We start from the raw sequence: 24803 nt of genomic DNA, 5'->3' as shown, positions 1-24803 counted from the left end.
CTATAAAACATATTTCCATTTTATTTTTTGTTTGTCTAAAAATCATTTGATTTCCATCAAACGATTATAATGTTGAACAAAGAACACGGTGATATTGGGATATTCTAATTACTTAGGTCTTAAAATTTCATTTCTCTAAAGCTTTCTGTATAATTTTACGGCTAGTATCTGTTCTCTTTTCTAAAGTTCATTGCAATTTTTCATTTGTTTTAGAAAACTCAGTGCAGTATTACATACTTTTGGTTCTCTCTTTAAAATGCGAAGCGACTGTTATGAACTTATTTAAAAAGCAGTGAAGGCTCAAGAAATTCAGATCGCGATATTGTCAATTAATACCTGGGGGATCTCAGAATGGTATATAAAATAAAAAATATAAAGTTATTTGTATTTCTTAAATTTTGTAATTATTTTAATTGCCTTTGGCAATAATATTATCAGCTTGCTTGCGGTCTGTTTACGGCATTTTGAGCACAACAGCTTATCTTTTTCCGTCCACAAAAAAAAATATATATCTTTTATATGTACACATTGTTATATTATATAAACCAGCGTGTGTATATATCCCTTCCTTTTAAAGTTTTCAAGATTCGTTGACGTTTTATCGTTTGTTATGGTTGAATACCGAACCGCTTTACTTGGCGTGTGACCTAAATTATACTGTTTGCGCGCCGTGTGTTATGTGACTCAAATTCATTAAATCTCTGCTTTAGAGTGTGTGTTCTTGTTCTTAGTGTAGTGATTTTATTTTGTTTTTGTTAATTGGTAAGTGTTGCTAAAAGCTATTACATTGTTATTGTTGTCATTTGTTGTTTCAATTGAGCATTCAACCTGCACAGGTGATTACAAGTGGCTTGAGCAATCGGCACAAAATGAAGAAAATCGTGTAAAATAAGCGCGACATTTATTGTTTGCTAAGCTCAGAGCAATTAGAGTTGAGGAGAGATTTCAAAAGGTAAAGTGGAATTCCGGTACTAAATTGGCAACCAAAAAATATATTATCTTTGGAAAAATATTTTTGATCGAAAATTAAATATGGATACATGCTGGAAAATATAATGATATAAATGTCTGTAAATTCGTTTAGAGCCGTGATTTAGCTAGTTAGGTTCTATTTGATATTTACTGGAATATATAATGATATGAATACCAATAAATTCGTTTCTTGAGCTGTGTTTTGACGAATTTGGACGAGAGCCTGTGACTGATACTATCAAAGGTTGAAAAATATACTTAAAAATATACTCTCTTGTAACAACGTATTTTTATTGATAAATAAAACTGCTTCTATACTTAAGGAAGGTTTCAGTATTTGACTCTACTAAATTCTAGTTTTCGCAACAAGGTAGTCAGCGGCTAGCAGCACATGCTCGTTACTTTGCTTATTATACTTGTATGTATATCGAACGAGTATCGTCATTCTTAGTGGCATCTTCATTTTATTATCAACATACACCTGATTATCACCTATGACACCTCAATTCTCACTTAAATGGTATGGCAGCATTTAACAGAATTTCCGACAGAAGCGGGTGGTAGAGAGGTTAGCAAAACAACAAGGGACAACGATGGAGGCGGGAAATGAATTAAAGTGTGTTACTTAACTGTTATTGCGGCCATTGACTCTGCGCAAACAACAAAAACCAACTTAAGTACAACCTCAGCGGACGGGTGCAGCTACTAATAAGCAGTAAACGGTCGACAAGCGACGAGGGACAGCCATTTTCAAATTCTGCAGCAAAGATTTTGGTATTTCATAATTTTATTTATGATTACGATGAGCTTAACGGTGAAACTTCATGTGTGAAAAATAAATAATAAAGCGATAAATGTTGGCCGCGAGCAATAAATAATTTTCGTTGTTTGATTTGGCCACCCATTTGCAATCAACAAAGTCGGAGATTTGTTAAAACACGCTGTTTACAAGCAACGCCCATTTTGTATTAATTACGCTCATGCGGTATATATGTATGTATGCGTTTTTGGTTTTCGGCGTATTTTCGGCCACTTGACAGACGTTCGCCATGGTCCATGGTTTTGCTGTGTCATTGAACTTGATTGGATGCGCAGTTTTTTGTAAAGCTAATTTTGTTTATTGTGTTGAAATTTTTAGTTTCTCATCTTTAAATTTAATATTTCAGCTTAAGGTTGAAAATTGTTCAAACAACTTGTATCGCTTGTTATATTGTTAGCGCGCTGAAATTAATCGGTTGGTAACTGCGCTTTCAAGTACGAGTATGTGTCTTAAGTCTTTTATAACTATGACATGTTTACAGCAAATATTTAATGTTATAATAACACAAAATTTTTTTAAATTTCTTTGTGAGACGTAAATGTTTATATAAGTTTAGTCAACGATTGTCTGTAGTTAAAAAAAATTTATTTGGATTCAATATTTTTCAAGGAGTGTATATTTAAAAAAAATTGAAATTTTAACTGTGGTATAAGGTGTTTTTATTCAAATACAATTCAATTATTACTTATTAGTGACACTAGTTCTTTTAAAATTTCTGACATCCACAAGTGGTGAAACGATTTTAGAGGTGAAGAAAATAGTGCTGGGAAAGCCTCAAATAGATACCTGAATTGGTATGTGCCAAGCCGTTCTTATGATACAATAAAATATGTTTCGATGAATTTCTTTTTCAGCAGAAACATCAATTGAATATCGCTTATCAAGGGTATAAGGTTAAGACTTAGAAACCAAATCCAAGTACTCACTTGGACAGAGTCGGAATCGACCGACAAAAATCTTTAAATTTGACTCGGACTGACTAAAATAAATAGACTCCGGAACCAGTACAAGCATGCCAATGCTTTATTTAAGTTGCTCTACACTACTTGAAAGGTTTTCAGTGCTTTGTTTGATGAATGTAGGGTCTTTAGCTACGTTGTCAGGTATCTCTCTTTCGACCTCTAATCGATGTAGTTTTTGGAAAAGATTTAGGTTTTTGGTACGAGTCTGACATGCACACGCTTCATATCCAAAACATTCACCAAAATGTATTAAGTCGATTCATAAGAGCTCCTCTGTTATCTCTCTGATGCCAAAACGACAATTTTTAAGCAGTGTTTTTTTTTATCGATTATAATGTTATCGTCATTAACAGAAGTGGATGAACGTCTCGCATGCAGCAAGTTCCAAAAACAATTCTTAAAGATTTTCAATGATTATGTTTCCGTGATTCCATTGGAAGCACAAACTTTCAAGCAAACTCGTAAAAAAATTTTCAATGGTAAAAATTTCTAGATTTTTCGTGTCAAAAACAATACACACTAATTAACATATAGAGATTAAACTTAATTAATTAAAAAAGATTATACCAATCTCAAAAAAAAAAATTGTATCGCTTTGTTTTGTGCGCGCAGCTTACATGGATCAGGTTCGATACAAATTTGATAAAATGGTATATTTAAAAGGAAATATTTTAAATATTTTTTTATATCTATCTTTTTGCCTCTTTAGTTTTGAAAAATACTATTTTAAATGAATAATAATTCGTTATAACAATTCACATGAGAGTACAAAAAATTGTATCCTAGTGAATTTTACCCTAGATAATAAAACCTCTTCAATGTGGAAGGGACTTATTAATATTTAAAGTGTGTTTGTTTCAATAGAAGCTACCTGTTTTAATAAAATGGTCCCCAAACTATCATAACCGCCATAATTCCAAAAAAAAAAATTTAAAAAAAAACAAAATTACAGTTCCCATTTCCATCAACAATACCTGTATCAACTAAGCACTTGCCTTGTTAGGTGTGAAATAGCTTCATTACTTGGAAATAGCTTATATATAGTATATTTTTGGGTTAATAATCATTGCATTAGTTTTATAATTTATCAGAAAATATGTGTGAATATATATGTACGTATATTTGTCTATATGTGTCGTATTTCATAAAATATTTTTTGTTGTTTTATAACTAATACACCGCCACAACACTCCATCAAACAACAAATTGCTGCTGCGATGCGTGAAGTTGTGGCGAACACCGTACGCTTTGATATTGCACATCAAGCCGTATGCAACATTAAGGCTGTGGCAATCTCGTACATGCATACATATGGAAGATGTGAAAAACATATATGCATATTTACATACATTTGTAAAGGCAGACAAATAAATATTTTATGAAGGAAACGACAACACAATGACCAGTTAAAATTTTCGACGCATTTGCATCATGAATAAATGACTGTTTGATGGAAACTACTCGCAGTTGAAAATATCGCGGAAAATTAGCAAATGCAAAATATATAAACATCTTACAAATGCATAACGTATACGAGTATACGATGTTCAGTTGTGATTTTATGCTATATGTAGTTAAATTTTAGTCTTATTTTCTTTTTGCAAATAAAATGCTAGCAATTAAGGATACATTTCATAAACTAATAACATTTCCAAATCGAATGTGTGCTTGTAAACAAAATAAGAAGAATAATATCAATTATTTACGTATGTATGAGTGTGAGCACAAACGGAACAGTAAATGCTGAGAGCAGACGCTAAATACATTAAAAAGCTCAGTTGATCTGCAACTGCCGTGTTTGCTCGCAATTAGAAGCACTTGCGCCTGCGCATTTCAGTCATTTTGTTCTAAACATGGCCTATCACACACACAAACACATATGCGTATATGGCTGCATATGTATGTAGCTGAAGTTATATGTAAATATAAATACAAATCCAAATGTTTAGCGGTCTACGAATTTACCTCTTTAACTAGTTGCTCGTGACACGAAGCAGCCATCAGCAGCGCACCGTTAGCTGCATTTTCGTCTTTGAATGTATTTCGCTCATGTGAGCGGCATTCTAATGCTAGCAATGATTGGAGAAAAAACGCTGGCTCATTCCTGTTGTGCTTTTCATTGTATATTCCCATACGCTAAGTTCGATGAGCACTGATTACTGTGATGTAATGGAGCGTTAGCATGCGAACTACTTCTTACTGTTTGTTTTTTGCTGGTGCAAATTAATTGGATGAAAACTTTAGTTGGCGCAAGAACTAATGGTGACAGGAATTGAAACTATTCAAATGTAGACGTGAAGTTTTCATACCAAGACCATTCAATTTTTACAAGAAAAAACAAAAAAACAAAGCCTAACATTATTTACTTCTTTAGATTAAAATTTCTACTAAAATCTATCTAACGTAAAATCGAAGGTTAAAATTTGACAGTAGTGTTTTAAATTCGAATACCAAAGCTTAGAAAAAAATTGGGAAAATGATGTTTATTACGTTAAGTAAGTCGCATATTGCCTGAGAATAAAGTTGAATAAACAAAAAGTTTTGATATGAGAAACTAAGATCAGTTTATATGACAGCTTTGGCTATAGTCGTCCGATCAGAATAATTTCTTCGGAGGTTGTAACCTTGTGCCCTTGAACAATAATCATAAAGCTATCTTATCAAATAAATAAACTTTCCATACAAAGGCTTGATTATGATAGGTTAGTTTATATGACAGCTGTACGCTATAGTGATTCGTTATAGGCAATTTCGACAAATGAGCAGCTTCTTGGGAAGAAAAGAACCTGTGCAAGATTTCAGAACGATATTTCAAAATCTAAGAGACTAGTTCGCATATGTACAGGATAGACAGACAGGCATGACTGAATCGACTCAGCGCGTCACGCTGATCATTTATATCTAAGTATGCATATACTTTATTAAACTTGCAAAAAATCCTAACATTGTCATTCACTGCTCACAACTAAATTACACAAAAAAAAAATTGCCATAATAAAGTCAGCTCATTTAAAAATGTGTGTGCATCTTTTTCCAATCGAAATCGAATGTGTTTATAATTCATAATTACACATGAGTAAGTCAAAAAAGAAGAAATTACGAAAACGCAAATAATTTGGTGTGCAATTTAGAAACTCCCATAAACACATTATAGCAAAAAAAAATGCACAAGTAATGGATAAATTATAAAGAAACACGTATCTACGTGTCTTCACTACTTTGTTGTACATTATTTTTGTTTATTTTTTTTTTCTTTTTGATTTCATACGAATCAAAGGAAGGCAAGGCCAAATGCTATGCCAAATGAATTTTCTAATTTCTTGGCATGTTTTCAATTTAACCAAAGCACGCGCCTTTCGAAATGTCTTGTTGATTTTACAATTCCTATAACAAATTGATTGAGTGTTTGATTGGAGCGAGCCAGCGAGTGAGTGAGTGAATGTGCAATTAAAATTCAACAGACTCACGGAAAGTGCAGTTTGCCAGCGGCAATAAACGGCTGTCGAGTTGGATTGTTTGAAGGCATATCAAGGCCAATGTTGACCAAAGTTGGTGAAAAAAACTTTAATTGAAATAATGGAAAAACGGTAATAAGCATTAAAGCTTAGATGGGAGCATCTTTTAGATAAGTAATTTTTATCGTGAATATTTGACATTTTTATATAAAATTTTATTTATTTTTTTTATTGCTGAGTTGACAAAAATTATACTTTTTCAGACAAATACTTTATGCATGCATGTTTTTAAATAATTATATAAAAAAATTAAATAAACTACTTAAGCTTGATGGCCGTTAAAAAAAAAAAGATCGTGATCAAAAATTGCAAAGTATGCATTTTTTATTTGTGAATTTTGCTTTCAAAAGCTGTCACACTTAAGCGGCTTTTTACGTTTCAGCTCATAAATTGTTCGTGATATCGCTTACAATTTGTATCTTATTTTGTTTTACAGGTGTGTTTTGTACGAATTACATATTATATTTTTTCTTTTTTTAGGTACTAACACATACTGTTAACCTTCAAATGATCACATGTGTATTTTAGCCCTGTTGTATACACTCTCATTAAATCAAAATAAATTAACGGCTCAAGGGCCGTATATAGCGCTTGGATGCGATTCAACTACTTCGAAAATAATTGATTTTAACCTTGTGTTTGATAAGTTTTTTAATTAATAGAAAAAATATTTACTGCTTGATTGGTTAGAGAAGGATGATATTTTTGAAGTGTTGTGCACGATTCAGTAACATATTTATTTAACAGAGAAGAAAGACTTCCATTTTTGAGATTTCTTCAAGTATTTTAGATTTGGTATTGTTAAAAATCGAGTCGAGCATAAAAGACAATGAACTGAAAAACATACTGATGCGAAGGGTATAACAAAACTATATGAGACTCGAGATAAGCTAGGTCCTGACTAGGTAGACTGTAGTTAGACCCACATTTATATGGTGCGCTTATAGTAATAGGTTGACAGTAATGGAGAAGTGAAATAATCATATGAAATTTAAAATTCGAACATATGGAAAGTAGGCGTGGTTGCTGTTCGATTTGACCCATTTTCACAGCACAACATTAATAATGTTATGCACCAAATTTGGTTGAAATTGGGCAAGTAGTACTTGAAATATAGTATTTTAACCAAAGGTGTACGGTGCCACGCCTATTGTCCATTTTTGATATCAGGCACTATGAAGCCCTTCCTTACCATCTCGGATGTAAAAGCTTATGTCTCTGACATATTTATTTATTTGATTTATCGCCCATTCAGTAGTTTCCAAGATAACCGTTATATGTAGAGTGGGTGTGGTTATCACCTGATTTAACTCATCTTCGCAGTGGAGGAAGAGGTTCTAAGCAGATTTTACACTTCACAGCAAGTTTGATTCAAATAACTTTAGTGGTTTGTGAGATGTGCGCATTAAACTTATTAGACCGCGATGCCATGCCCACTTTTAACAACATCCTGAACTGCAAATAGCCCCCTGTACTATAATGCCCTGTACAGAATTACAGTATTCTCTCTTGATTTGGAGCATATTTATAGTGCCGGATTTGTCGGTGATTTGTTTGTTCAACTAACGGTATTATGTAGGCGTGGAAATGGCCCGATTCAAGCACACGTTTCTGTAACCCCAAACTTCATAAAGATATCTAAATTTTTACTCAAGTTATCACTTGCTGATCGATAAAAATATTATTGAATGTGATTGAATCGAATTCGAATGATTTAAATTCAAATTATGAGCGAAACTATATGATCATGACACAAAGTATATTTGGTAACAAAAATTCGATGGCTTGTGGCCAATAAAGATTCCAAACCAAAAATTACCAAAAATTATTAACTTTAAAGTTGCATATAAAAATATTTCACAAATCAGTTACTTTTGCTAGAGACAATATGCTATAGGTATATATAGTATAAGGTATTCGACAGTAATTATTAAGCACGGAAAAGCGTGGAAAATAATAAATCAAGTGATAAACAAATATAGAGCTTCATTGTGTGCACTTTTTAACGCTGACAATGCAACTTTCCGCTATGATTATTCGCTACAATTGCATTTACAAATTACTAGCTTGTAGTTCGCTTGGGACAAAAGGAAAATACATTAATATAATGTGATAAGTATGAAAGCTATGTACAACTGCTGTGTGCAATTGCGTAAAAAAAATGCGTTATTTAATCACCAGCTACCAGAAAAAACTCCCACAATTGTCTCAGCGCACAACCAGAAATAACGCAGACTGTTAAGTAGCTGCCTATTGTAAGCTTAAGTTGGGCTTAATTAAAGTGTCATTGCTGCAAATGGAAGTTTTTCCTATAAATTTTATTTCTTGTTGTGTGTTCGCTGCGTTGTCCATGTTCGTTTTTTTGTAGTTTTTACAGTTTCATACTTTTATATACTTGTAAATTGTACATATATGTGTATATGTGTGTATGTGTTGAGTCGCGTAGTCACTCATTAGGCGCTTAAATTGTAACTGTGCACTAAAATTAGACAAATAATGGAAAAGTAACGTTTATGCGGCATTTCAGTTATTATTTGCGTGTGAATGGACGAGAGCATATAAGCTTAAGTACCCTGCAGGAAAAATTTTAAAAAATAAAATTTAAAAAAAAATTAACAAAAAATATTAGATTATCCCAATTAAAAAAAAAATCAAACAGATTTCTACAAAAATCATATATATATATATATGTATATATACATTAGGGTGGAGTGAAAAAATGTTTTTTTTTTGCTTAGCCTGAGGGTAATAAAAATTTTTTTTGAACATCTAGAGGCGGCGCACTCAGTTTTAAAGTAAATTTTGGAGTAAAATTTTTATTTCGTAAAAATATTTGCTAAGTGTTTTAAAAGCTGTAGAGATTCCTCTTTCTACCCAATTAAAAGTTATCATTTTTTTTTGTGGTCATTATTGGAGTTTTATAAAAAAGTCTTAAACGACAACATGCTTTCCTTAAGCGTTAAATAAATTTTGAACCAAAAACCGTCACATTCGGTACTTTTTATATAAATGTAAGGGTTTAAACCAAAAAAAAATTTTAACTCGAAATTTATTTTAAAACTGAGTGCGATGTTAAAAAAGTTTTTTTTAATCTACAGATTTTACCCTCAGGCTAAACAAAAAAAAAAGAAAACTTTTTTTCGCTCCACCCTAATAGATAAGAGGACATAATGTAAATAAATTACGTGTTTTTATTTAAAAAAATATTATTAACAAGAAAATCGTTTGAATTTTGATTTTGATCTGTCAGTTTGTAAGGCAGCTAATGTTATGTGCTATAGTGATCCCATCTGAATAATTTGTTCGGAGATTGTAGCATTGTCTTGAACAATAATCCATGCCAAATTTCGTAAAGATATCTTGTTAAATATAAAAGTTTACAAGAAATTGTTTGGAGCGGAGAGCTTGGATGACAGCAATGTCCTATAGTAGGTTTCAAAAAATAAGCAATTAAAACTAAGGAATTAATTTTTCTAAAGGGCATGTACGTATACTGATGCACGCAAATTTATGAGGGAGTCGACATGATTTTTTACTCAAAGTTGTCACAAGCTATATAAATATTGTATTTATTATTAGTAACTAGTCTTTCAACAAACAGTCGCATTGTCTGTTTACTTCACTTTCAAGTAGAAAAAATAATCAAGAAAAAAAAATACCGCATAAACAGTGCAAGTTTTTGTACAAGCACACACAAACACATTTTTAGTGATCTTAAGATCGCAACATTAATAAATTCACCGCGCACTTGTATGCTGAGCACAATCACTTGTTGGTGGCAACACACACTCATGCCCGCGTACTTAAGTGGACGGCAAATTATTGCTGCAGAAAAGCACAAGTACGTCTCATGTAATATAAATAAGCCTGATTGACTTGATTTGCGCTTGACATGAAGGTGAAAGTGCTTTTCGGCGTTGACTTTGACTTATTTCGCTGGCATCTTTCGCTTCATATGTATTTGTATTTGCTTTGTATTGACATATTGTTGCGGTGCTGTTGCTGGTGCGTCACCAACAAACCACAGTCCATACATACAGCAAAGTCACATATTATCAGCACCATTCACTCACACACTTCACTCATTTGTTTGCTTAGTGAAGTGATCACTTGATTTGGGTACGCAAGTGCCACCTGTGCCTCATGCGCAGAATTCGACGTGTTGTTTCTGTTTTGTGTTTTCACTTTCTTGTGTCGGAAGGAAAGGTGATTTGTTTGTTTGAAATGCGAAATTGCCATAAATGAATTTCAATTTATCAACTTGCTGAATTGGCGAAAAGCGCAAGGCTTGAGAATGTAAATATTTGATATTTTTGTGGGAAAGTACACATAGGTACTTGTACTTGTGTGTACACATACGCACTTTCTAATATTAGATCCACAAAGTAGTAAGATACACAAGGAATATTATGGAAGGGAAAATCGGTAGTTCTATTCGCCATTTCTAGTTATTTTTGAACGCTGCTTTTTTATCAAAAAAAATTTACATGAAAAAACGAAGGCAAATTTGTAGTAAATTAAGACTACAATTAAAATATAATATAAGATAAAGAGAAATCCATTCTTTTAGCATTAACTTATAGATTTTATTTGGCATAGTTAGAATGATCCCATTTAGTTCTAATATCGATCGTTTATTTCGAATACTGCAAGTAATTTCATAATGCTATTGAAACTCTCCTCCCGATTGGGAGCAGTTTACAGCATATAGATTGCTTTTTATATTTCGGGATTTGGCAACCCTAGTTTTCCTCAAAACGTTTTGACATAGTATGCTATTTGTGTTCTTTACAGTAATTTAAAATATTCATTTCGGCCAAAAAATGGAATTAAATCGATCGATTAAATGTAATATATGGCGTATTTTATTTTTGCTGGTGCCCATACAATACTGAGTCAAATTTCAAATTCATCAAAATGGTTTGAGAAGTTTATATAGTAAGAAATCTTATCTTTCTAACACCATATAGCGTAACCCAATTGATGTGGTACCACGCGAGATACAGTTAACTAAAGTCATATAATAAATAATTATGAATGTCTTTTTAGTAGACCTTATATTCTGTATATATTATATAATCATAATTCTGTGCCATGCTGGGACGTTTCTCTGCAACAGTTAGCGAATCGAAAGCATTTATTATTACCGCTCTGAATAAAGGCGGCCAGCTGAGGCCACAATTATCTGATCACCTGAACTCAAAGTATTACTTACATCGCCACTAGTTGGAAAGGGAATAAATGATCCCAAAAAAATAACATTCTTAATATACGAGTAAACATTGCAGAAGTTTAGGCCAATCTGCTAATACAAAAAAACGGTTTTTGGTAACTAAAGACTCAACTAACCCGGCAAATATTGACAGTATCATCATTCATATAAATATAGTAGCCAAACCCTTAAACTATTTGAACAACAAACAATTCCCCCGTTATTCACATCTAAAGAAAGAAATTACATAATTGTTTGACTAAATCAGCTTGTAAAATAAGCGAAAGACAAACGTTTGCATTAAACGAAACTTCACAATTTTTGCAAACTCTGCGAAAATACACGAATGCATAAACAAGGAAATACAGGAAATCCAAATTTTCACACACTTGGTTAGTTAAGCGACTTCAGTCGTTTAATTATAATGCAATTGCGCTGACCGCTCGCCAAATGTGTGCGAAAATGCGCAGTGAGTTAACCGTTGCAAGGAGCAAGCATGCGTTTTCGCAAAAATTACGGCTTGAATTGCTTTTTATTTTAATTTTGATTTTCAAAGCGCAACACCTTTGTGCCACGCACGTACTGCTAGTGGCTTGTGGTGCACACGCACAATGTACAGTAATGATTGAAAGTTGCACAAGCGAAACGAAGAGAAAAAGAGAAATGCAACAGCAAAACAAGCGATAACAACAACAACAGCAATAGCAACAACTTGCAATTGGTGAAAACAATGCAGCAGGTGCAGCGTTAAGCCGCACATGGAGTTGCCACATTGCACAAGCGGGCGTTTGCACCAAAGTGTGCCGTTATATAAAGAATTTAACTACATCAAGCGCTGGCTCCGCTGAGTGGCGACGTTGTGCACAAAGCAAACAAAGCGCACAAGCAAGCTGGATCATGCAACAAATTCCGATTGGCATCGACGTGAAAGTCCAAAGAATTGCGAAAACAACTGCAACAATCGATGGCGCAGTTGCGCGTACACACGTACTTTCATATAGTGCATGTACATATGTATGTATTTATACAACAGATAACTTTGCAAGTGGAGTGCACATAGTGGCACAACGACGAAATGGGGAAGGTGCTGCATGGTGCCACGTACCACCAGCTACACAGCAAACAATGTAACGCAAGTGATTACGATACAGTAATGTTAGGTAGCTGCTGAAGAGCGGGTGAATATGCTAAATTCACCAGCGCAGCTGTTGGTGCGAGCACATTCGAACAACAATGAGTTGTTTGTTGTTGGCTTTTTCGTAAAAGTTAAGTATGCAAAAATTTTAAATATTAAAATGAAGAAATCAAATGAAAACAATGAAAATAAAAACATATCGATGCAGTGATTCGAGAGAGGAAATATTAAAGATAACATAGCAAAACAAAACAAAAAAAAACATAAAATTTTGCTCACAGCTGCAAAATTGCGTTGGTATTTCTTTAAGCGTCAAGCATCTTGGATTTGTAAATTATATTATTATAGATTTTATGTACGTAAAGGGTGTCCCAAAATTAACGGTAGATTTAAATTTGTCACCGTTTATGTACTTGCAGTAAAGTGTTGACAACCCTATAAAAAGCAAATCGACAGCTGATAGTTTAGGCTTAGCAAGAATGAAGTGTTACATGAAAGAACAACGTGTCTTCATTATTGAACAATAATTTAAAAATAATAAAAGCTTAGTGGCCGCAGTTCGAAAATTTTATATCATCAAAATCATCCAATGGGATGAAGCCCACTTTCACTGTGATAACTTTGTTCATCTCCAAAATTGCCGCCCACATGTGATTGTCGAAAAATAAATGCATCTACAATGCATTAATTTTGAGCTGAAGGCTTTAAAGGAGGAGATTCAACGTTGCATCAATGAAATTCAGCCACATTTATGTAGAATAGTCATAGAAACTTTCGACAAACTAGTGCGTATGTGTATAGAAAGCCGTGGCCATTTGCGCGATGTATTATTCCATAAATAACCCTACCTTATGTACTTCAATATACTCAATAAAAAAAATTACTATTGAAAGACTAAAAACTGTGTTTTTTATTTAGTTCCAATCTTGCGTTGTTTTTGGGACAGATAATATCAGTTTTTTTTTTGACGCACCCTACATTTAATATACCCTGTCTGTTAAGGGTATAAAAAAGTAAAATAATAGCAGTGAAGTCAGAATATGTGGTGTTCTCTTGATGTTATTCGGAAAATGGAACTTTACACAAATTCTCGCCTATGAATGCATGATTGAAGTTTGGGACAATTTATCGAATAATAAATAATATAATATAATATAATATAATAATAAAAAAACTATATTTAATAAAGAACTGCCGAATATAACTCATTAAAACATTTGTTAACCTCATTTTACTTTAAATATATAAATATTTATTCATAAAAATATTTTTAAATTTTTTTACTTCTTTTATGTGAAAAAACAAATCAAACAGCTTTTTCTACACGTTGCTGTATTTGCCTTTGGTTTTTGGTTGTGCAGTTTAAGCCTGTTTTCGCCAACTTAATGCATATGCACATAATACATACATATAAACTCAAGTACTTTAAAAAAAAGACAACCTCAAAATGCTTTACCGCACCTTAACGAGCGCCTTGCTTCATGTACTTCTTTTCAAGTCAACTCTGTACTTGTCTAAATTTTCGCTTACAGGTTTTCCATTATGAGAAATCTCTTTTTTTTTAATTTTAGATCACTTCCTTTTTTATTAAAAATTTTTTATGGTTTATAGGTAGCTCTTTTAAGCTGTGAAGGACGTTCAGTGTATGCCATATACTCGTATATCATGTGTGTGTGCTTATTTGCGCTACGTGTTTCATTTTGATGGAGTTTTTTGTACGAATATTTTGACATTTTGACGATGTGGCGAATGCGGGTTTTTTTGGTCTCAGTGCTGCAATGTTGTGCAGGAATGTGGCTACACCTTTTTTTGGTTGAGTTGAGTTGATATTTTTTTAAATTTATTTCTTGCTTTAGTTGTATTTACAAATCGAGCAAGTGTTTACGGAATTGTTGCAAATTTGTTTTGACAAGATTTTGTATAACTATTTGTTATTAGAGTGCATATGTTTGTTTGTATATAGAACGATATAGTTGTTAGTTCACTGGTTAGAAAAGTCTTTTGCAATTTAATAAAAAATGTTATTAAGTTTTAAAATCATTATTTGTGCCCTAAAATAATTATTTTGATTTCAGTATTTGGGAAAATACTAAAAATATAAGAAATACTTTTTATAAATTTTTTTTTTAATTTTGCCATTTAATGCTAAACAGACTAAACTTCTCTCAAATAGTTCCGACAAAAAAATATAAATAAATGGATTTATTGCTAAAAATCATGAATGGATTTACAGCGAAAATGCAAAAGGTTTGTTTATTATGAACTAACAATTTGACTCCAAGAAAAATCAAATTTGCATTTTTTCTTCATTTAAATCTCGAACTATGCTTTTATTCATGGAGAATTTGAATATTGGGGGTATTCTAGTCCAGAAATTTTAAAATATCTAAAAAAAATTTTTACATATTTTGGCAGTTTAAATATTCAAAAATATCTCTCATAAAGGATTCAAAGTCAAAAAAGTGGTTAAAGAAATGATTTTTTTATACAGGCAGTCGTCATTTCGTGAAAAATTTTTTCCAACTTTTCCGTAGTTCCAGACATTGCGACATTATTCTAGATTGATAATTTCTTTTCGTTTTTTGAATTCAGATTGCTGGGAGGGTTGAAATCGTAGGTATAGTCACGTGCCAACGTTTTTAGTTTTTGAAATTTTTACCTTTTTTTATTTTTTCCTGTATTCTTGCTAATGTTAATAAGTAACTAATAAAAAAATGTATAGTAAAAATATCAATTGCCTCTTTTTTACGACACTTTAAAGACTAGAATACCCACTTAAGTGAAAAATATAAATTTTGTTATAGGGATTCTCACGTTATGCTAAAGTTGTAAAATTAATGAAATATCGTCCTTCAATAAAAGTTCGAATGAATTGATGCAATCAATTGGTCAATAGTAGTTTATATAATGTTTATTAATTATTTATTATATTGTGACAGTAACCGAGCCTAGATCCATGCAAGCAAATAAAAAAAAATAAAACTATAATTACTGTAATAATGTCCTTCAAAATGGTCTAAATCTAGGGTTGCACATAATTTGTTTAAAATTAACATGTAAATATTTTATTTTTTTGTAATCCCGAAAATCTAAATTTAAAAAAATATTCAAATATCTAATGCCAAATACTGGATCGAAAAATTAAAAATAAGTTTTAAATTCTAAAGGCCGGATTGACAATTGTAAAAATTTTAATTCCAAGTTAATAATTAAAAAACAAAAATTTTGTGATAAAAATTGTAAATCTAATCCGAAAATTAAAAAAAAAAAAAATTGCAACCCTTCCTAAATCGATTAAATTTTTTTTCTATAAGTGGAAAATAATCAGTTTGTACAGTTGATATATGATTAAAAAAAGCAATATTGCATGATATTTTAAAATTAGATTTTACGAAATTTGGATGGAATCAGAAAAAATATTATTATGGATAATCATTTAGAAATTAAAATGCCAGCTTCTATTAGAAAGAGAACAAATTATATTTTGAAAAACTTTACTAAGGCTGGATATTTCTGAATTAATATTAAAATAACATATAGTTAGAGAAAAAAATCTCTTTCCTAAAAAAATATTGAGGCGAAATCTCGTATAGGCTTATAAAACAAATAAAGTTAAATCATTTTAGAAGAATATTTGTTTACATTTGGTCAAAAATAATTAAATAAAAATATACATATATATCCGTGCGGAAAACACTGTAATTTTCAAGAGATTCTGCCAAGTTTGCCTCATGTTCACATGTTCACACAGCAAAATTCAACACAAAACTAACAGAAGTTCGTCGCTTAAGTCTTTTGTACAGTTTATAGTCATTTATGCCAAATGTGCTATATGTACTGACATTTATTTGTCATTTTGTATGTGATAGCCAATTATTACATTAAAAAAAGCAAAGAAATACTTACATGCAACGTGACAATACCGTTGAGGCTCGTTAAATTGTCGACAAAACTGCAACAAAATTAGAAACAGAAACAGATTAGTAAACTAAAATAATTAAATGCTATTTTTAATTACTATTTTTGCCAGCTTTATACGTGTATACTTTAAAATGACAAATTGTCAAGCTGTTTTTGCGCGCATTTTAGCATAAAAACAGCAAAACATAAATTCGCGTTAAATAATTTGGTGCAACAGTTGCGTTGCGGTGCTGAAAGCAAGGCTGTTAAAAATAAAAAAAAAAAATAAAAAAATGTAATTACTTAAATCATGCGCATGCGGTTCGGCCAAAATGAGGGAGGTTATGGAAAAGTTTTGGCGGAAGGCTTTTGATGTGCACACATACATTTTGTTGTTGGTGGATAATGGCGCTAGCAGTGCTAGCTGCCTTAAAAGTCAGTTGATGGAGTGTGCAGCCGATTTCAAGTTGCTGTTGCTGATGATGATGATGATAATAAGGAGGGTAAGCAATTGACCCACATTCTCAGAGCTCAAGAAAATGCTGATTGTAATGCAAAAGCGAGCAAGCAAGGCATGCACTTGCGGCTTGAAAGTCTCAGCGTCAGCCGCAGTGAGAAACCAAACTGAAGCAAGTTGAAAAATTAAATCAAAAACAGTGCAAAACAACAAAAACAACAACGAAGCTAAATAAGCAATAACACAAAACGATGCTGGGAAAAAATTGCAAAAACCTGGCAACAAAATAATTTCGAGTCTTGGTGAAAAACGCTGAGCTCGCTTAATGCCATTTTTAGTTTTTGCTTGTTTTTGTATTTCCCCGTTTTTTCGCTTCGCTTAGTGTATTGCTTGTTGTTGCAGCTTCTTCCGATCGCTGGTTCTCCTGTTTGATGTTGCTGCGCCATAGCTTGAGCGATTTTTTGTGTGCTGTTTGCCAAGTACTCTGGCTTCTATTGCTATTTTGATTTCGTTATTTTACTATTTACTACCGTGCCGAATGTGCTCTGTGATTATGTAACAGCGCAGCATGTAGAAATAAAAACAACTACATGAAAAAAGCACAGTTATCTGCAGAATTGCATCGGCGAACGTGATGCACGTTACCCAGCAAATAGTCATGGAAAACGTAAAAACTAAGGCAACAACAAAAACAACATTTGCATTAGTGTGCAACAAATAACAGCAACTAAGCACTATTGTTACAACAAATATGCAATTACTGTAGCCACTGTAAAAGGCAGAGAAAAAATATGCAATGAAGTACATATATATATATATATACATACACAGTATATGTGCATATATAAAAATATATACTTGCACATACATGATAAGTCAAGAAAAATGTTAAAACTTATATACAAAGCTATTACTAAATAAAAAAAGTAAAATATCTGTATCAAAAGAAAATGAAAATACTGAATAGTGAAGTAAATATTAGGAGTCAGGAAATATATTTATGACAACTAATCACACAACAAATATTATATTAAAATCCCTCTTTAAGGTGTTATATACACTTGTAAATCAGAAAAATTAGTTTTTTTGAATCCTTTTTACAGGTATTTAATAAATAATTTAAAAAAAAAGTCAGGAGAACCTCCGAAAAAAGTATCTGATTATCTTAAAATTAAAAAGCACACAAGGCCCTATAAAATATATACACAAATGATCAGCATGATGATCTGAGTTGAGTTAGCCATGCCCGTCTGTCTGTCCGTCTGTCTGTATATATACAAACTAGCCCCTCAGTTTTTAAGCTATCGATCTGAAATTTTGCACCTGTCCTTTTCTCACTAGTAAGCTGCTCATTCGTCGGAACGGCCGATATCGAACCACTATAGCATATAGCTGCCATACAAACTGAACAATCGGAATCAAGAGTTTGTATGGGAAACACTTTCATTAATCGCCGAAGAAATTGTATAGATCGGATGACTATAGCTGCATATTATAGTATAATATAGTTGCCATATTAACTGAATGATCGGAGTAAAGTGCTTGCATGGAAAATTTGTTTATTTAACGATTTATCTTCACGAAATTTGGCACGAGTTTTCGCTTAAGGCAACAAATTATTCTCCGCAGAAATTGGTCAGGTCAGATCACTATATCATATATGTAGCTGCCATACAAATTGAATGTTCGGAATCAAGTTCTTGTAAGGGGCCTTTGTATTTGTGAAGGGAATTATAGCTTCGGTGCACCCGAAGTTTACGTTTTTTCTTGTTTTTTTTTTTTAATTTTCTGAAGACTTTTTTGTAGAGCGTCAAATTTCCTATAAGAATATAATTTGGTTCAACAATCCGTTAAACCGGTCAGAGTTGCAAAATTCCAAAATTAAAGAAAACATTTTTCCGTGTTATTTAAATGGGAAATAGAAATCTGCGGTTCTTCTTTCTTTTTACTCTCCCACGAAAATTTTTACGTGAGGATTTTGAAAAAAGAAAAATTAAAAATTTATTTTTGAATCAGCCTAAGCTTTAGTCAAAACTCTTTCACCGTTTCGGAGAATTTTACTCAGCGACTTTAAAAACAGCGTTTCGAGAAAAATGTGTTTAAATAGTGTGTTTTGATTATACTAAGTCAAAGAATTCATATAAATCATCTACGAAAGTATTTTCCGGATCAACTTAAAATTTTCGGATAATATTACCAATTATATGTAGATTCGATAAATATACAAACAAAATTCGACTTTTTAAAATTAACAAGTAGATATAACCGCTTAACTGCAAATTAAAAGCGAAATAGATGGTAACAAGCAAATATATGAACTTGTGAAACACCCTATAAACAGTTTATTGAGTATAAACATATGTCTCTTTTTAACAAAAATTATCATATTTTATTTAATGTAAGATATACATAAAATAATTATTATTGCTCTGATCTGGATCAATAGTGACTAATACAGTTCATCAATGCTATTGTACATTATACTCAAAATGCAATGTATTTTGTTATTGTTGTGGGATTATTCGTCAGACAATCCGTCAGAAGCCTTTTTCATTTATTTAACAATAGTTAGTGATTTATTTAATATTGTTAGCTCTTGTGACTTTTTCTTTTAACATTTGGTTTTTCTTTTAGAATTTTCTGTGTTCTCTTTTTTACTTTTATTCTCAAACTCGTTTTGCCCTATTTGTGAGAGAACTAACGAGCAATCTAATTTAATCGTATTAGTAGATTTTTAATAAGCTTAATAAGCTCCACTGATATATAAACTATTGATCGTTTTTTTTTGATTTTAAACTAACATAATCTTACACAAATTTATGATTATCGTTTTCTAAGATGTAGGTATGTAGGCCTATACTAATATACAATATACCAAATTTTGAGGTACTTTTTCGAAGAAAATATAATCTTAGTTGTTTTTCGGATCTACGAATAGTATGCTTTCAGTTAGAAAAATTATAATAACATAGCCATGATCTTGAGATTTGGAAACAGTACTAGCCTAAGATATATTGGCATCTCGAACTTGTTTATGGTATATATGAATATAAGTAAACATTTTTGGCAGATTTCTTAAATTTTATCTATTGCAAACTTCTAAAGGATTTTTCCCAGCTTTCATGCGTAAATAACGGCTTTAAACCCTTTTCTAGGTCGCTTTAGTGAACCACTACTACAAATCTGTATTTATTGCAGACATTGTAAACAGAGTTCGCAGCAAAATTGCAGCAACAGCTAATCAAGTTTTATACCCGTAATTTTGAAGACAAAACAAAGCTATTTGTAAAGCATTTCGATGTCAAGCAACAACACTCAAGTGCACATCAACGAGCATACATGCAACACACCAACACTTTAATGGCAAATAGGTATACAAGTATGTATGTTGTATCCAAATATCGACTCAAGTATGTAAATGTTCACATCATTTACAACAATGCTGCCGTTCGGCCTAATGCAATGCAAATTACAGGGGCGATCACAAGGTGTCACACCTCCATGCGCGCCCACTTGATCATCGGTGCACTCGGTGGCAAGCCACAATTAAAAACAGCACGAAAGCAGAGCTCGAATAATAGAGAACACTGCTGGCTGCCGGTCTGTCTCTGCGGCTGTCTGGCAGTATGGCAGTCTGGTTGTCTAGTGCTGCCTTGTAGGGCAACGCTGCAACAATGGACAGCGCATGCGACAACATCAAACGACCATAGATTTGCGTCTTGTCGCCATTTGAGTGACTTAAGTGGGATGCACAACAATGTCAACAAATGTGTGTGTGTGCGTTCACCTACAAATACTAGCGCAAGTAGTTAATGAGCAGACCATGATTGTATGTGTGTATGTGTGTAAGTGTGGATATGTAATTTGCTATTGGCCATTGCTGTTTTTGTGATTTAAAAATATGTATGTAGTTTAAGGAAAAAAATAAGCAACGTCTCACATACATACCCACACATACACCGACCAACCTAGATAATTGGAGCAATTTGCATGTCGCTGTTGCCATTGAGTCGTGACGTGGTTGCTTCTTTTCGTTGCAAAACTCATATACGTACAAATACAACAAATAGGTAGGTTTGTAGGTATGTGGCGTGTTAGCGGTTTAGTTTTCATTCCCTAAGAGCTAAATTTATTATTTTTTGCAGGTCTTTGTTTTTGCTTTTGCATACTCCACTTTTGTTGCGGCGATTGAGTATGTGGGTATCTGGTTATCGGTTTTTAGTCACACAGAGGTAATGTGGCTAGCCATTGAGACTGTGTCAGTAGTTCTATTCAATTATTGACATTTACGGTCAGCGGTTTAATGGAAGAAATGAGTTAAAAAGGGGAACAAATCAGGTAAACTACATTATGTAAATATCTGATTAGAGATATATGAATTCAAATTGATTGGCCGAAGTTTTCGTTTTAGATTTGAGGTGAAACCATTTAAATAAATATATGTAAAAACAGCCGTAACCTTTAATTTTTAAATATTTTTGTATTGTAGCTATTGCAGACAGTTTATTTTATAAGAAGAAGATTACTTTTCGAGGGCATATCAATAAGCTCAGGTAGGCATTGTGTTATAACAAACTAAGCTACCAGGCAGAATAAAAAGTTAATATCATATGAGTCCTGAAAACAATGAATGCAGCGATCTACAAAAAGAGGCTTTTACGTATGGTTCATCAAAAACATGCACAAAATAATTTTGAATCACTGTAAACTAAACTAGATCGAGATAGCTGACACCACAAAAATTTCCAAAAAATGTGGTGTATAACGTAATGTATATCGTTCACCAATATTTAGTTATAAAAAACTTAAAAACGCTGCGCAAAGTGTGTATTGCGCGAGCTGACAATATACCAAAAAAAACCACGATGTTAAGCATTGTTTGTAATAAATCGTAACTTTCGCGTTGACATCCTATACTGAATCGTGGTTCCAGATCTAGCCCAAAGCTATTTTTATTTGTCTGCATACCACAGGTTATTGCGCGCTGAAAGGAGCTTTAACAACAATGAGGAGGTAATCGTTGAAACTGTGATCTATTTTGAAGGAAAAGACGAATATTAGAAAAAACTTATATCAAAAATTATAAGAACACTATAATCAGTTAATAGTTTTCAATGGTAGCTCTGTAGAATAATTAATTCGAATTTTCTAAATAAAAATGTGATATTTGCTATAAAATATTCAAACTTTTCAGCATATCTGGTATATCGAAAGTTTCTTAACAGCGTACTAACAATATGCTCTAATAAAATTTAAATAACTTCTCAACTGATTATAGTCAATTACCGCTAATTTGTGATAAAGGTTACATTAAAACTTAATTTGACTTAATAATAATTCACAATTTTGAAGCATTTGTTGACCTCCGAAAATGATTGAAACCGCGACCGAAGTATAAATATAATACCGTTTAAGCCGCCAGCAATTACAACTGCTTACGGTGTATGGATCTGAGTACATAGAGCATTGTAAAAATACAACAATATATTCTAGTGGGTCAAATCGTACGATAACGCTGGCCATTATATACTCAAATCGTTTGTATCAAAAGATTCTCGTTACTTCGTTGAACATTGATACCGGCACCACGTATCGTCTACATTTATATATCATATTATATATATCTTCTTGCAATTCGAAGAAAAAAAGTTAATGTCGAAGCTGGTCCACAATGGTCCTGACAATGGCTGCAAGTTGTGTGACATTTTCACCATAACAAGAGTCCTTATAATATATTTCACATCCCCTTTCGAAAAATTAAACATAAAAGGTGAATTAAGCACAAAACAAATCAGCGTTATCAAGTCTTACCCTTTTCTTTTTAAAGGCGTAATTTTAGGAGAAATACGAGTATTGACTGCAGTATTGTGTATTTTTAAGCTGTTGAAAAAAGGTGGCAAAGTTGAGGAATTTTTTTAAAGGGGAATGCTTTACGACATTCAAGGCCAAGCTTTTTAATATATTTGAGATATAAAAAAGTTCTTCATAAATGAAGCTACTTACTACCCACAGGTTCTACCTTTAGCCAAAGAACATTCAAAATCACAACAAAAATGTTTAAATCGGACGAACTACAAAGCTGCAGAATTTACTGCCAAAGGTAAAAAATAAATTTCATTTGCGTAACAAAATTCAATTAAATATTACGCAATATTAAAAAAAAATATAATTACGCCCCTCCATAATAATGATATAAATGCAGAAATATGTATACAAAAATATATTAATTAGTAGCATGGGCAATGTAGATAAATATCAAAAAGCAATGAAGAAATATCACATAATTACAGTTATTGCCAATGAAGCTAAGCACAAAAACCAAGCTGTCGGTGGCAATAGCGGTAAAATTTTTGTTAATTATGTGGCTTTCTCAATAAGTTCAAACTGGCTTTGCACTTTTGAATTTTTATTTTATACATTAAGATAAACAAATAAATTTAGCTTCATTGGTTTATTCAAGTATTTTGTAACAGCAAATGAAATCTAATTTGAATCTTCATTTAGAAAAGACTGTAAAAACAGCAAAAAATTATATGCCCGTCCGTTCGTCTGTTGAGCTACCGATCTGAAGTTTGACACTCGTTACTTTCTCCTCAAGAAGCATTTGTCGGAACCGCCAATATCAAACAACTATAGGATACGACTGCCACACTAACTGAACGATCGCATTAAGTTCTTGCATGGAAAACTGTTTTATTTGAATAAGTATCTTCACAAAATTGTAAATAGATTATTATCTAAGGCAATAATGTAATAAGCGAAAAACATTTTCAGATCGGATGACTATAGCATACAACTGTTATATAAACCGAACGATCAGAATCAAGTTTTTGTAAGGAATCTTTTGTATCTGTGAAGGGTTTTACAGCTTCGGTGCAACCGGCGTTAACGTTATTTCTTGTTTTAATATTTTTTGTCAGTAAAATTTTAGGAGTAATTTTTAATTACTTTTAAATCAGTATTCAATTATTAATCTTGAAAGTTTCAAAGTAGTGTTGATTGAGACTTTCCATATATACATAAATGTATGTAGGGTATGTCATATTTATTTACCTTATGCAATAATAATAATTAGTTGGTTAAAATGTTGGCTATATACATAATTATACTAAAATTAAATGTTAAATAAATATATAGAAATAAAAGCTAAGTATATTAATTACACATATAGTGTTGGTCACCTCAAGCATTTGTGGTTCAGTGAATAGCGACAACGCCTTGGTCATAAAATTCGTTGTACAAACAGCAAATACGTGTCATTATGTTAGGCCTATCGCTTACACTTGTAATTATTTGTATATATGTGTGTGTATGTGTCTGCATTTTTCTTAGTTGCATAATAACGAAGGAAGTAAAACCACCAATAACAATGAAAATATGAAATTAACCACCACAACTAACAACCTTGCAAAAAATAATGACAATATTTCATTTCCCACGTCATCATAATTATCATCAGCCTCAGGTATGGCACATAACGCATACGCCCCGGTGTCCAGCTACACAACAATAATTGTGACTCATTCACCACGCTGGCTAATTAATGAAGTCTCTTTGCAAAATACGCATTTAATTAGTGATGGCGCAACTACCGCAGTGCAGAGTTAAGACCACGAAGACGCGGAAAATAGTTAAATCAGTCGCGGTTGCGTCGGCGCAGTGCGTTCGCATGGTTGAGTAAGCAATTTAAAGATGTTATTTGTGCGCTATCTTGCCTTGAGGCAGTTGACTAAAAAAAAATCTTTAGGCATAATTTTCTGGCAACATTACTGGATACTTTTCGTTTTTGTCTGCCCAAAATTTGCTGTAACTTATGTAACAATAGCCTCT

General features: G+C 32.3%; 1 protein-coding gene across 4 annotated transcripts in view; it reads right to left on the bottom strand.

Annotated features, from left to right (window-relative positions):
- The window catches only part of LOC106625241 (peptidyl-prolyl cis-trans isomerase G), a 123758-nt gene that overhangs the window by 26794 nt on the left and 72161 nt on the right, over positions 1–24803 (bottom strand). For all 4 annotated transcript variants that reach the window (XM_036356689.2, XM_036356692.2, XM_036356690.2 and 1 more), the window contains one exon: positions 16523–16568. The gene's annotated coding sequence lies outside the window, so the exon portion shown is untranslated. The remainder of the gene's footprint in view (positions 1–16522; positions 16569–24803) is intronic.

This window comes from Bactrocera oleae, chromosome 5, assembly GCF_042242935.1.
Source record: "Bactrocera oleae isolate idBacOlea1 chromosome 5, idBacOlea1, whole genome shotgun sequence".
NCBI classification, from domain to species: Eukaryota; Metazoa; Arthropoda; class Insecta; order Diptera; family Tephritidae; genus Bactrocera; species Bactrocera oleae.
The sequence above is the reverse complement of the archived record's forward strand: the minus strand, read 5'-3'. Positions and strand labels throughout refer to the sequence as shown.